The sequence below is a fragment of the Rattus norvegicus genome, chromosome 5, assembly GCF_021556685.1.
Source record: "Rattus norvegicus strain SHRSP/BbbUtx chromosome 5, alternate assembly SHRSP_T2T, whole genome shotgun sequence".
Taxonomy (NCBI): Eukaryota; Metazoa; Chordata; class Mammalia; order Rodentia; family Muridae; genus Rattus; species Rattus norvegicus.
This window is the reverse complement of record NC_141538.1, coordinates 83,191,202-83,206,404: the sequence shown is the minus strand read 5'-3', so window position 1 is coordinate 83,206,404 and position 15,203 is coordinate 83,191,202. Positions and strand designations below refer to the sequence as shown.

Sequence of the window (15,203 nt, the reverse complement as noted above, 5' to 3'; positions counted from 1 at the left end):
TCTTCTCATTGAGTCCTGGATTTCCTGTATGTTTTGGACCAGTAGCTTTTTCTGCTTTACATTATCTTTGACAGTTGAGTCAATGATTTCTATGGAATCTTCTGCTCCTGAGATTCTCTCTTCCATCTCTTGTATTCTGTTGGTGAAGCTTGTATCTACAGCTCCTTGTCTCTTCTTTTGGTTTTCTATATCCAGGGTTGTTTCCATGTGTTCTTTCTTGATTGCTTCTATTTCCATTTTTAATTGCTTCAACTGTTTGATTGTGTTTTCCTGGAATTCTTTCAGGGATTTTTGTGTCTCCTCTCTATGGGCTTCTACTTGTTTATTTATGTTTTCCTGGAATTCTTTCAGGGATTTTTGCGATTCTTTCAGGCATTTTTGTGATTCCTCTCTGTAGGCTTCTACTTGTTCTCTAAGGGAGTTCTTCATGTCTTTCTTGAAGTCCTCCAGCATCATGATCAAAAATGATTTTGAAACTAGATCTTGCTTTTCTGGTGTGTTTGGATATTCCATGTTTGTTTTGATGGGAGAATTGGGCTCCGATGATGGCATGTAGTCTTGGTTTCTGTTGCTTGGGTTCCTGCGCTTGCCTCTCGCCATCAGATTATCTCTAGTGTTACTTTGTTCTGATATTTCTGACAGTGGCTAGACTGTCCTATAGGCCTGTGTGTCAGGAGTGCTGTAGACCTGTTTTCCTCTCTTTCAGTCAGTTATGGGGACAGAGTGTTCTGCTTTCGGGCGTGTAGTTTTTCCTTTCTACAGGTCTTCAGCTGTTCCTGTGGGCCTGTGTCTTGATTTCACCAGGCAGCTTTCTTGCAGCAGAAAATTTGGTCTTACCTGTGGTCCTGAGGCTCAAGTTCGCTCGTGGGGTGCTGCCCACGGGCTTTCTGCAGCGGCAGCAACCAGGAAGACCTGTGCCGCCCCTTCCGGGAGCTTCAGTGCACCAGGGTTCCAGATGGTCTTTGGCTTTTTCCTCTGGCGTCCGAGATGTGTGTGCAGGGAGCAGTCTCTTCTGGTTTCCCAGGCTTGTCTGCCTCTCTGAAGGTTTAGCTCTCCCTCCCACGGGATTTGGGTGCAGAGAACTGGTTTTCTATTTCTATTGCATGATTTCGGAGATGTTTTTGACATCTTACTGATGTGAAGAATGCCACAAGATCTACCATGACCTAGGACTGTAAAGCTTCATGGGAAAAAATCACCAGAGAAGACAGGTTGAACTCTTGAATAGAGAAATGAAGTCACGGATATATCTCTAAGGTGTCTGAATACATTTCATATTGGAGACATGATAAAGGGATTGAGAAACTACCACAGGAGTCAGAAGAGCTGAGCCATCAGTTGGTTTAGTGGGATTTGGCAGTTTCTTGCTCAGATTCATAGCGAGTCTTATTCTCTAGTGAATGAGAGACTTTTGTGGGCTTAACATACAAGGTTGTTAAGCTACCTAATGAAGGTTCTTCATAGGATGAAAAGTGAGAGAGTGAAATGAATACATACATGGCTGAGAGATTGGGGGGGGGGGCGGTGTCTGGTGAGATCACCTTTTAGTTCTTCCTTCCAGGACAGGCTTACGGGCAAGTTTTCAAGTGAGTCAAGTTTTCCACCACTGGGACTCTTCTCCCCAACCTTCCTCCTGGATCTTACTCATAAAGCTGCTCAATTGCACTCAGGCTCCATGGCCCCCACTGGGATATAGACAGACTGCTCAGACAGTCCCTTATACCTCCCATTGTTCTCTACGTATACCTGTCTGACCTGGAAACAGCTTCTAAAAGTCTCCAAACATTAAATTTGTCTAAATTTCCTGTTTCTGATAAATTTATCTGGTAAACTAATTAAAGCTAAAGATCAGTGATGGGGGTTCGGGAGAGAGAGAGAGAGAGAGAGAGAGAGAGAGAGAGAGAGAGAGAGAGAATATTGAACAATGATTCATAGCACAATGGGGATTGTGATGAGAGGCCCAGGGAAAGGCAAGTAAGAATACAAAGGTTTCTCATCTGTGAGGGGATAACAATGAGCCATAAGGATACCTAGAGTCATAGGAGGCAGGAGGTGAATTCAAGTGAGCACATGTAAATGGGAAACACGGCCAAATAGTGAGTGCTAACTTCCCCTTAAAGCTATGCCTAGTAGTTATAAACCACATTGAACTCTGACTCTCTCATGGACTCAGACAGATGGCAGGATGATAGTCATCTGCCAGGAGACCGCAGTGAATCCCCTGCATGCCTTGGTCCACTCCAGTTGCTGAGAAAATAAAACTGTACCATAGCCTTGGTATAAGATGCAACAAATGTTCAGCTTTCATGGGCTGGACCAAGATGTCTGAGGTTAAAGACTCTAGGATCCATCCAGTAACTGATGAGCTTCTTTCTTGTTTACACATATGCCCTCATTGCCCTCATATGCTAGCAACTGAGAGAGGAAACAAGCTCTCTCCAGTCTTCAGTGAGGGCACTAATCCATTAATATAGGCTCTGTTCTCATGACTGAATTGGGATCATTAAATAATTCTCAAAGATCTCTTTTCCTGATAACCCTGCCATTGGCGTGGATAGGACCTTCACATACAAATTAGGTGACAGAAGGAAACAACAACAACAAAAAAAAGTCAAGGACTTGTCAGGGTACGTAGGGAAATGACACACAGGAGACATGACAGGGCAAGAATGTAGGTCCCAGCTCATTTTAAGGCCTTGTGGAAGGAACCAGAAAAGCAATTTCCAGGACTATAGCAAAGTTCAACATTTTCTTTTTAAATTGTTTCTCCTTTTTCAGACTATAAGAAATGTACATTTTCTATTGATATATATCAACAATAGAAAATTATATACATTCCTAAATGCATAAATACAATCTGCTCAGTCTGCATAGTATTATTTGTATTGTTAGATAACTAATTGGTGTGTTCTTCCCTGGGAACTACTTCTCTAGCTCTCAGGATTCCTGTAGTTTTTAGTGTAGGATTAAGGCATCATGGGCTTTCCCCTACTCAGATTACCATGTCTACTCTTGTCCTTGTTCAGCTCATACTTAGGCAATCACTTTGGTGAGTTATCAGTGTAGTTTCTGACTTTACTACGAGACACAACAAACTCTCTAATCCTTTGCCTCATAACTTTTCTACCCTCTCTTTCACAATATGCCCTGAACCTTTGGTCCAGAACTATGTTGTAGATGTATCAACTGAGACTGGTGATACATTTCATATTGGAAACATGATAAAGGGATTGAGAAGCTACCACAGGAGTCAGAAGAGCTGAGCCATCAGTTGGTTTAGTGGGATTTGGCAGTTTCTTGCTCAGATTCATAGCGAGTCTTATTCTCTAGTGAATGAGCTCTGCATATATAGCTCTGCATTTTAGTCAGTTATGGTTTTCTGTAATGGTCTCCATCTGTGGCAAAAAGAAGTTTCCTTGATGAGGAGTAAGGACTACACTTATCTGTGGGTATAAGGATGAGTACTTAGAATATAGTTAGGGATTATACAGGTTTAGTAAAGTGGCAGTTGTAGGTTTCCCTCTAGACACCCTGACTTCACTAGTCCTGGGAAGTTGACTACATTTCCAGTACCAGGTACGATTCTTCCGCTATTGTTAAACAAGTCTTAAGTCTAAGTAGAGAACTGTTGGTTATCACTAAGGTATGTGTACCACTACTGCATTCTTAGGATTAGCCTGCTAAGCTGTTCCCTGTTATGGTTCATAGGCATCATAGCTAAATGAGACAGTTGACTGCTTCCCTCTTTTAGAAGTTTCCATGACTCCTTTTGGTACCATAAAAGCTAGCCTTCAAGGAGAAAGCTTAAAAAACATTTCTGCTGGAATTTGATTCATTAACCATCTGCTGAAAGGCTTAGAAACATATCCTCACATACTACCAGCTTATATCAAGGCAGCCCAGGCCACAGGCAGATAGAAACTTTCCCCTCCTTAACAGTCTGTTGCTATGATTCTGCCAATGTGCTGTAGAGAAACTAGTGGAGTGAAAGATCCAGTACTATTATCAAGGAGCTCAGAATTAGTCAAGGCCCAGTGACAGAACATCGAGCTTAGAAAAGGAAGTACCACCTGGAAATGAGGGAAGGCCACTTTAACAAGGAGCTGCCTTCTAGGGTACTTCAAGGGGCTATGCAACCAAGGATTGATAGACCATCCTCAGTCCATAGCTACTTTCCTCAATCTTCCAGAATCTCCAACTAGCATAATCAGTCACTTCTTGCAATTTCTGATGCTATAAGCACCTTTGTGGTACAAAATTCTCCCAACTCCTTTATGTCCCACAATGAACAATTGCAGTTGAGAACTAGGAAGTCCTTTTTTATGGCCCTAGATACATGCTAGGTTCAACTGGCTAAGTAGTTGAGGATTAGAATTGATTGGTTATAGTTAGCTATTCAGTGACAGGGAAGCAATGTCTCATCAACTCAATATCTTTCAATGGCAAGACAGTCAGTAGACCTCAGCATCAAAAGGGGGAAAATGAAAGCTTGATTTAAATTCCATCTCTTTAGTTCAGTTATGTGACTTATAAAGGTTATGTGAACCTGCTTTATCTCTTTGTTTCTTACACTCAAAGTTAGAATCATGTCTTCTAAGTCAGCCATGATGCCCAAATGTGAAAATGAACAGAGTAAGTTGTCAATGCATGGTCACACCTAATAACAATGGTGGCAGATGGATCCCTTACTATGTGTCAGCCAATGGGCTAAAGAACTGTATGTGAGTCATCGCTTATAATCCTTATATTCATTGGAATTTTGCATTTGAGACAACCATCATTCCAATTTACTAGAATAGAACAAGGGATCTTAGGAAACTCAGGTAATGTATGCTATGACACACACCAGTCTTCACTATAGCTATATTCTTGGCTCACTTCCCTTAAACATCAGAGCCTAAGCTCTAACATAGCCCCAAATTCTCACATGTGGTCTCCAGATTTCCCCATAGTGAGAGGAGTCAGGACCATGAAAAGTTATTGGACTTATCCAACATCACTAGTCACCACATCAGGATGAGACACTTATTCTGGAAACAAAGCCTTCTCACCACAATTAAGCAACAAGACCCTCCAATCCTCTGCTGCATTTTCTAACTGGAAATGGTGTGTAATGAGAATATTTGAAAACACTCATGATGCCTGATCCCATTATTTCTTTTCCAGTGACGTAGCTTTTCCATTCACATGTGGCAAGAAGAGCAACAAACTCCTAGTCTGTCATACCACCCACCTTGGACTATCTTTGTTCAGTCAGAGTTGCAAATGCAAGAAAGCATAATTGAACTCTGAAGAAAGCATGGGAATGAAGTGTTGTGTGGTCTGTCAACAATCCTTGCCCACATATACATAGGCAAGGATTCCTAGGATCTACACTACTCTGGGCAAGAGGTCAAGAGTCAGAAAAGCTCTGAATTAAACTGAAGCCTAACTGACCAAAGTGATAAAGATGAAGATGGACAATATAATATTATTGTCACTAAAATTTAAAGAAGTTTAACTGTGTTCAGAGATCTTACTTGCCCCACAGGGAAAAAAAATCCATCAATTTTATATATGAAAGTCTTGATCTTTAATACTTTTAATGGTAATATAAAAAACTTTTCTTTAACCAGTGATCCTAAATCTATCCCTTCTTTTTAGTATGATATCCACACAGCATAAAATCTCCCTTCCTCCTCTTTAGAACATTACCCTGATGGGATGGGTTTAAAAGAACAGAGTTTTGGAGAACTCATTCTTTTCCAATAACTACATTGGTGTTAACTTCTATTGCACTTCTTTTCGAGCATCCTCACAAGACCAGACATCACCGTCTCCTTTAGCAGATAAGAACTATGAAGTTCATTGAGGGTGAGCAGTGCACACAACAAAAACGTCTTATATATTTGAATGCTCAGGATTTTGGATCCAATGACACTGATTTTTTTTCAACTGATAAAACACGAGGTTGAAAAATACCAAATAATAAACTAGGTCAAGAGATTGGATGTTTCACAATTTGAATGATGTGTCTTATATAAACATGGCATTCTATTGCTACTACAGTAGAGATTATGAAAGGTATTGATAAGATACTTAAGGAAGAGCTTCTCTAAAATCAAATGGCTACCTAAGCAGGATCTGAACAAAGACAACAAAAATAAACATGCTAATGTAGAAGGATAAAATTTCACCAAGCCTCATCCCTAGACAAAGAAATATAGGCAACTAAGGCATGTTAAAGTCGGGAGACATTGTCTTCCTCAATGAAGAGCCCCCAAGTTAGTTGTCCAATACCAAGTGATCAGCCCCAAAATCATACACATAAAAGTAATATTTGGGGACCAAGAAGGTTTTATATATGTGTGTGTGTGTGTGTGTGTGTGTGTGTGTGTGTGCGTGCACGCACATGTGTGTATAAATATATATAAACATATTTATATATAAGTATATATTTATAGGGGCTGGGGATTTAGCTCAGTGGTAGAGCGCTTGCCTAGGAAGCGCAAGGCCCTGGGTTCGGTCCCCAGCTCCGAAAAAAAAGAACCAAAAAAAAAAAAAGTATATATTTATATATACATATATATTTACAAGACAGTAATAAGGGGTTCATGTGAAGGGCTAGATGGATGGAAAAGAGTAGGAAAATTATATTTTATATATAGTTTATATTTTAATATCATAAATAAATCATAATCAAAAGGTGTTAATCTCCTTGGGTCTCCAAATGGGTTTGTCTGAACAGAATCTCTGATTCACTGGCTGCTTCCTTTCATGCCTCATGGTTTGTTGCTTTGTTTCACGTAACTTATGAGGCCCAAAGACACAAGCTTCTTAAGAATAATGTGTCTATGCCAAAGTAAGAACTCAGGTATTGCTTGGGAGAGAAAAGAAGTGAAAAATTGAGAACATCATGAGATTCAGATTCTCTTCAAAGAACTAAAAGTTAATAAATAAATTGAAAATTAAACAATTTTACAGCAATAATACAAAAGAGTAGCTGCCATGTTTGATACAGGTTTAAAATATCAGCAACTTGGTAAAGGGGACAATATCCAAAAATTATCAGAAATCATTGAGAACAATTCAAAATTATAAACTTAAATATTGATACCAAAAATTATTATGACCCCATTCATAAGATGTACATTTTTGGAGCCAGTTTTAGCTTTCACAAACATAATGTAATAATGTATAATAATAATAATAATAATACATAATTAATAATAACAAATAGTTCACTGACTTGAAGCTCATAAATCATGTGCTCTCACCTTAACAAAAATTTCCTATCAGGCAGATAATTTAATAAAAGGAAGCTCTCATGTGATTTTTCACCAAATCCCTTAAAATCTGTGAAAGAACATTCTATTTTATAACAGACAGAGTGGGTATTAATGTTCAAAGGAGTTGAGTACCTGAGAATCCAAGAAAATCTTGGGACCAGGAACGAAGCTAGATGTCATTTGCTCTTAGCTAGGCGTTTTTTTCTATCTGCCTCTGTACTGTAAACCAGGGTGCAATTCTTAGTGTCTACAGACAAAAATTTAACTGTGTATTTTAAAAACAGAATGTCTCAAAATAATATCTCAAAGGAACATTTGAATATGAGTGTGCAGACACATATCCCAGGCAGTAGAATGACAATGGGGCTTGAAGTGTCTGAAGGAGAAATAAAGATCATTTTTATGATAGCTTTTTACTCAGTGCTTCAAATATCCAAGTCACGCTGATTCTTTGTGTGCTAAATGCACATCTCTGCTTGTTTATTACCATTGACAGGTGAGGTCTCTTGTTATTGTCCCTGTCTTTAGCCCATTCTGCCACTGGTCCCTGATTAAGTGATGCCCTCCATTTGTCAAGAACCTCACAGCTGGTATGTGCTAAGCCAGTGGTGACTGACAGTAAGACTTACTTAGAAGTCTGGCCACCCACTTTCATATCTGGTATAACTCTTCTCCAAAAATGTATTAGGAAAGATACAAATGTTGAAATTCATCTTTTTACCTCCTGAAAAGCCACATCCTGCCAAGATGTTCTTGGCTTTGAATCTAAGCTCTTCCCTCAGTCTCCCCTCCTGGACCAGGTGGAGATGAGGTCAGACTCTGGCTTCTGCAGCAGTGCATCCCTTACAACTCAGCCCAGCCGCAGTTCTCCCACATCAAAGGATGTGGGAGGATGATCACTGAAAGACAGGGAAAGGAAGACTAGATTAGAAAGAACAGAAAAGAGATAGCACAGCCAGTCAAACCCTCCCTAGCTCTTTGTAAATGACAGCACTGTGTCTCCATCTCTGGACCCTCACACGGAGGTGTGCACTCTGGGAGAGCCATCAGTTCACTCAGAAAGAGCTATGTGACCTATTCTGACCAAGCAAGGAACAGAAGTAAAATGAGTCACTGAGAAAAAGTCGTTTCTAGCATGTGATGTGTGGTTGTCTGCTCTCTGCTCCATGTGCCCAGGTTCCAGACTGAGGCTTTCCCCTCACCTTGAGTCCCAGGCTGAGGCAGTCACAACCTAACCACGGAGCTAAATTGCACAGTGGATAAATAAACCTGTGGTCACCCAGTTAAGTGACATTTGTTACCAAAGTTTAAGTTTAAACTGTCCCAATAACCTCCCTGAGATATATTCTCCCCCCAACCCTCCTCTTGTGTGTAGATGTATGTATTCTTCCCTGTTTTCACCTCTCTCTGAATTTCTTCTCTTTTTAAAAAACAGGCCACCTATACTGTAATAGGTGAGGTGCCATAGCATATTGGACACATATTTACTGTCTGTCTGTCAGACCTCAGGCTTGATTGGTGCCTTTATTTTTTCCAGCAGGGAGTCGTGCTTAACAGATAAATGCCTGCTGAGATGAAACTGGATTTGTTTATTCTTTCAGTGAGTGTTTTATGTTCTCTCTCCTTGAGCATGACATGACATATTTGGAAGGAAGAAAGAAAGAAAGCAAAGACCAATGCTGACTTCATAATTCTCCCCGACCATAATTCTTCTACTCATGTGCCAGGTGTTCACTGACATGGCTAACACTAACACACACACTGTGTGCCATTCTCCCATCCATACTCTCTGATTAGAAGCTCAAGAGGGAACCAAGAAGACTCACATGATTTGATCCAAGGAATAAACAGAAGCAAGTATCTACTTAGGAGTCCCATAGAGAAACTTATGGTAATCTCATAAGATGGACTACCGATGGCATAGCCTAACTCTTTCTTCAATATCAGACCATGAATGCAAATGAGGTGTGCAGAACCACAGCTGTTATCATGAGATGCTTCTAGTTATTAACAAATAAAAAAGAACAGACAATCAAGGAAAAAGAAATCAAGATGGCAGCCTTGGCATTGAGGCCAGACTTGGCATATGAATCCAGTGCCCTTTGTACTTCCCTCCATTAGTCAGACTTTTCTGGCACTCATAATTAAGAAACATGGGTTGTTGAGTTTTAGACCATCAACTTTTACCATCTTCTTTTAGTATCTAACTCCTCCTTGTCCCTTAAGAGATTGGTCATTCCGTACATTCATCCTCAAACCTCACTCAGAGCATAAAACTGAGATCCCTCAGCCCACATCACTAAAGCAAACAACATTTATTTTCTATAAATGGGCTCTTTAAATTGTACCCATACTTCTTAAATTCTGGCATTCAGTCTGTTCAGATCTTTGATTTTCATAAGTATCTGGTAGCTATTCAATTAGATCTGTATTTGAGCACAGTTTAAGCTTTCACCCATGTGAATGTAGACATCCATCATGTAGAAATCCAGGTCAGCCACAGATCTTCAGGATCTAGGATATATTTCATATTGTTGGATATCTTCACACCCAAGAGACTCCATAGGAATAATTTGTAGTTCAATAATACTGGAAATCTTCTAAAATCACCCGCTGTCTTCCATTCTTCAGCTTAGCATTGAATTTGAACTAAATATTTACCTTGCTTGGCTTCTGTGAAGGTCTTCTGCGTATCTGAACTGTCCTTACCCTGGTAAGCCCTCTCCTACCCAGGAGCTGGGACATCCAGGAAGCCAACACATATTTCATTCTATAAAATTATCTAAGAGAACCTGGCATGGGGCTTAAAGCCCTACTGTAACAGATACTGAATGAAGAAAAAAGGGGCACATGATGAGTCTCTGAAGAATGGAAACTGAAATATTACCTACTTCATAGGACAATGAAGGTTGGTCAAACCAATGCACGCAATATGCATAGCATATTAGCTGCCATGTTCACAAAGAAAAAAACAAAAAACAAACAAACAAAACCATGAGCTGGCACTATAAAGCTAATCAAGAAAGAAGCAAAATGGTTGATTCCTGCCTTCAAAACCAGTGCTCATTGTGAAATTTTGCAAAGTAAAATCCAGTAATTTGGCAACCCAGAATAGAAACAAAAGATTATAAAAGGCATAATGTGGATGAAAATTAGGTAAGTCAAAATTTAACTCTGAAAGTCGTAACCTCGTAGGAAATGTTTCTGGCAGATAATCAAGTTTGGAGAAATAATTGTCCTGCAGACTGAAATCAAAAGTGACTCAAAGGAAATGGGGGCGGGCTCTGCATTGCAGTCAAGAGCACTTCCTGGTCACACTACATGGTTTTCCCTGGGATGAGCTCATAGGAGGATTAAGAATTTGCTCCCTGCCACAGACAAGCTGAACAGCTGCAGTTCATTTTCAATTCCTGTCATGGAAGTTGGATGAAAGGACTGGGGTAGGAATTCAGGACGTGACATTGAGTGATGCCATGTTCACTAGGGGGTCATGGAAACCAGTTGATACAGATTCATTCTTGATTCCCAGGATGAAACACAGGATAGGAATTCCTTGCTGTGAAGACAGAGATAAACCAACCCAAATAAGTATTCCCCCCTCTTTCAATTTGGAGGTGGTGATGAGAAACCTTGGCTGTGTTGGTTAGATCCTAAGTCTGAGGCCATGACTGGGAACTTGCTATCTCCAGCTAGCTTTCTGGGTAAGTTTTGTTCGGTGTTTTTGCCTTCTCTGGGCTTTACTTATCACCAATTCTAACAGGAATGAATTGGGCCACTCTCAGGCTCATTAGAGACTTAAATGCATAGTCATAAAGAAAAATAAGTAACTACTATTATGGCTTTAAGGGATCCAATGAATAATATTCCTTTCTCCTTCTACCCTTAAAGTTGTAATATACTAAAATATTGAAATTAGAGTTACATTTAAACAAAAATAAGTAAACTATCAGTTTCATTAGAAAAAAACATTTTTGTAAAAAATCATGACTGCACCTAAAATTAGAATATAAAAACACCTAGTTACAGAGTATCCTTCCCAACCTATACCTCTATTTCAACCTCATGAAAGGAAGCAGATCGGAACACAGCTCCTCCTATAAGCTGATTCACTGAAGATGGGTGGGCCAGCTAGCCAGGACTTCCACAGCTTAAATAACATCAGAACCAACTAGTGGGCTTATTAATGCTCAGATAGCTGGGCCTGCCCACAGAATGTTCTATTCAGTAAGCCTGGGTGGGTCTGAAAGTCTGCATTTCTAACCCATAATATGATTACAGCAACTCTAAGGACACTGGAAACATGCTAACGAAGCAACTCAGCAACTTCTCCTCTAACTAAGTCACTCTTTCCAGGTTGGAGGATGGGGTAGGGACAAGGGCACAGGAACAGATACAAAAGCTCCAGAACCTGGAGGGACTTCAAAGGAGTATCTAGCCTACATCCCTTTAAGAGGAGTGAGAGATGGGTGTACACACCCACTCACCAACAGCTATTACATTTTTCATGGGACTTGGTTGGTCATAAAGTACTTATTGATTTATTGGAGACAATTTTTTTAAAAGATTGTAATTATACTTTGCTGTCTCAACTGTAGCAGTACAAATAATAGTTTCCAAAAGGAGGCACTTAGTCCTGCCAATTACAAATAAAGCTTATTTGTTTTCAATATTTCTGCCTATGATAAAATAAAAGGGGGGATCAGTCTTAGCTTAAAGACATGAGCAATGTTGAATTATATATCACCATGGGGCTTATGCATGTGATCCTTTTTTAAATGACTCTCGACAATTACTAAAGAACACCAATGGGGTTAGAGGTACATTTCAGTTAGTAGAGTGTTTTCCTAAGCTCTGGGTTCACTCCACAGTGCTTTGTAGAACAATCCACACCTAGTGTGGTGGCTCAAGCCTTTAATGCTAGCACTCTGGAAGTAGAGACAAGAAGACCAGAAATTCAAGGTTATCCTCATCTGTATAGTAGGTAATGAGGACAGCCTGTGCCACATGAGAGTCTGTCTCAAAAAATAAAGGAAGGAAGGAAGGAAGGAAGGAAAGAAGGAAGGAAGGAAGGAAGGAAGGAAGGAAGGAAGTCTTACCTCCTGGTACTTACTGTTTCTTTGTAGGAATGAGCGCAATGGATGCTACATTTTAGGATTGTAATCCATCTGTTTCTGTTTTTTTTGTTTGTTTGTTTTCCTTTTTTTTCTTTTTCTTAAGTAGCCTTAGGCATGCCACATTGTCCTCTGAATCTCTTCACCACAAACTCACAGACAATATAATAGCTGTAAACAGCTTAAAAGTCTGTGCCCAGACTTTCTGTGAAGAGACGTGCACACTTCCTATTTCTGCAGGTGCCTGAATTTTCTTGGCGTCTGATGATTGAGAATCCTTAGAATCAAGCATTGCATCTTACTGATCTCTTAAAAAAAAGGAAAGAGGAGGGAAATCATGAATGTTTAGGAGCAGAATGCTCAAGAAATGACGAGTCTCAACTTGGTCTTCTTTTCAGCTTCAACTGATTTGATTAAAGGAGAAGTTAAGAATCCCTCTCACCCCCAGGACTGGAGTTGGCATCTTAATGCTATGTAGGCAGACGGAAGGAATTTAAACTTTCCTCCGGCTTAGGAATTCTCTCAAGGTTGAAAGAGCTAAATCAAGTCAAACCATGTCACCATCAAATATTTAAAAGAAATAATTCCCATCATGTAACTCGTAGGAGAACACTGCTTCTCTGCGATCTTAAGAAAATATCTACAAGATGGAATGAAGTCAAGAGGAAACAGCAGACATAATTATAATGGGAATAAGATATATCGAGGATCACTTTAAAGCTTATTATTCAGCTAGAAGTGGAAGTTGAGACTTAACATTTGATGCCTATAGGCAGAAGCTAGCTATTGAATCTACTCAAGACAACAGACATCAGCAGTTATGAAAAGCAAAGTCCAGGCATGGATGAGAATACAGTGGTGATCTCAAGAGGCAAGTGCAAAGACGCAGCTTGCAAAACATGACAAATATAAGGAGCAGGGATGAAGCATCAGAGTGGTTCAAGCGGGAGAGTAGTTCAAACACATGCAGAGTTTCAGCCAGGACCAAGGAACATAGCCCATTTTAGTGAGGACAACTGTAAAGGAAGAATCAGAAACATGGGCTCTGGCTTAGCTTCAGTGAGTATAAGCATAAGAGAGGGGAAAGGGTAGGAAGAAACCTTAACCTAGAAAGTGACAGTGAAGGAAATGAGATGAGAAGGTAAATATAGACTTTGAGGTAAGTTTAACAGAGCCTGGAGCTGGATATGTGATCAGAAACAGAGAAAAGTGAAAAAGAAAAAGCCAAAGAAAATGGAGAAACATACATACAAGGGTAAGAAGAAAGCGTCATGCAGGGTTGAACAGATCATAAGGAAGCTCAGGTTTCAGGGGTCGGGGGAGGTATCTTTTAGGTGAACTAATAGTTACGGCTTATTCCGGGATGCATATTCATGAATCCAGACATGAGCCGGAAGGGAACAGCTCACAGGAAGGTCTCCTTTCCTTCTGGCCATAGTCTTTGTATCTTTGGCACATTTTCTCTTCAGTCTAAATATTTATGGAGACAGCTTTGTTTGCAGTTGGATGCACCCCTGCCTTGACAGGATATTAGCAACAATGATGAAGGATTAGAGAGATGATGACGACTGCAGGATGTGTGGTAGAGAGAGTAGGAATGCTGAGGTCAGGGGTGAAGGGGTGAAGGGGACTCCATTGTCTGCAGAGGTGATTGGAAGGAATCTGATTTAAGACCAGGAATATATATACATCGTAACTTGTCATGGCATCACCAGATGTGCAATCAGAATAGTTCACACCCAGCTTGGTTTTCTTCTGGGCTTTGGTGTCACCGGATTGCCAGTGATGCTGACCAAGGAGAAAGTGGGGAAGCTTTCCTCCATTTTACACTAAATGTGTGGGATACAGTGTGAAACCTGGCCTCCTTTATATGTCTTTCTTCATTGGTTACCTTGGAAGCCCTTGAACACTCTATCCAGACATACTTTAATAAAGTTTTAATTAATTGTCTCTGTAGGTATTTTTCCTCTATGTATGCCTGTACATCATATGCATTATAGGTGCATAGAGAAGCCAGAAAAGGTCACTAAGTCCTCTAGCATTAGAGTTACAGATGGTTGTGAGCCAACATGTAGATGCTGAGAATCAAACACAGGTCTTGTAGATGAGCATTAGGTGCTCCTAACAGTTGAGCCATGTCTTCAACCCCAATGATTTAATTATTTAAATTCTACATGCTGTGTCCTGATTTAAAACATTGGATCAATCTTCCTCTCTACCAGGGAACAGTATCAAAAATTTTTCTTCTTTGCCACCTTCTTTAGTTTTCATATCAGAAGCCATTTCCTAAAGTAGGCTTCCCTGAACACTCCTGTAAATAAATCCTCAGCCAGATAGGGCACATATGAAATCCTAGCGTGTAGGAGGCTGAGGTGGGATTGTGAGTTCCACTCCCACCCCCTCTTCTTCTCCTTTTCCTTCTATCTCTCCTTCTCCCTATCTCTTTCACACCCAAACACCACAAAATAACCTCCCAGCTCCATACCACTTTCTAGATATTTTCCTTACTATATGTTCCATCACTATTACTACTTTGAATAAGATTCTGTTATGAATACTGTATCTCTCAAATACAGTGAGAAGTGCTTTTGATTTCCAAGTGGATTATCTCTAGCTTACAGAAGAATTCTAAAAGTTCACAACCCAGGAGTGATCTGTTTGCATCCCTCATACTGTACTGTTCTATGAACTGGCTGTAGAGGTCGAATTCTGATAGATACAAGCCAAAAAAAGTGTCACTTAAAAGGTGGATTCCTAAGAGAGAGAAATGATTCTTCTAGAAAAAAAGAAAGTGCAGTAATATATTACATTTTTAAATGAAATT

At 40.0% G+C, this 15,203-nt stretch overlaps 1 long non-coding RNA gene across 1 annotated transcript in view; it reads right to left on the bottom strand.

The window, feature by feature from the left end:
* LOC103692377 (uncharacterized) overlaps positions 1-15,203 on the bottom strand; it is an 83,119-nt gene that overhangs the window by 47,452 nt on the left and 20,464 nt on the right. Inside the window, exons 2-3 of the long non-coding RNA XR_015620945.1 lie at positions 12,582-12,687; positions 7,990-8,167 (exon numbers count right to left, since the gene is read on the bottom strand). This is a non-coding gene — a long non-coding RNA (uncharacterized LOC103692377). The remainder of the gene's footprint in view (positions 1-7,989; positions 8,168-12,581; positions 12,688-15,203) is intronic.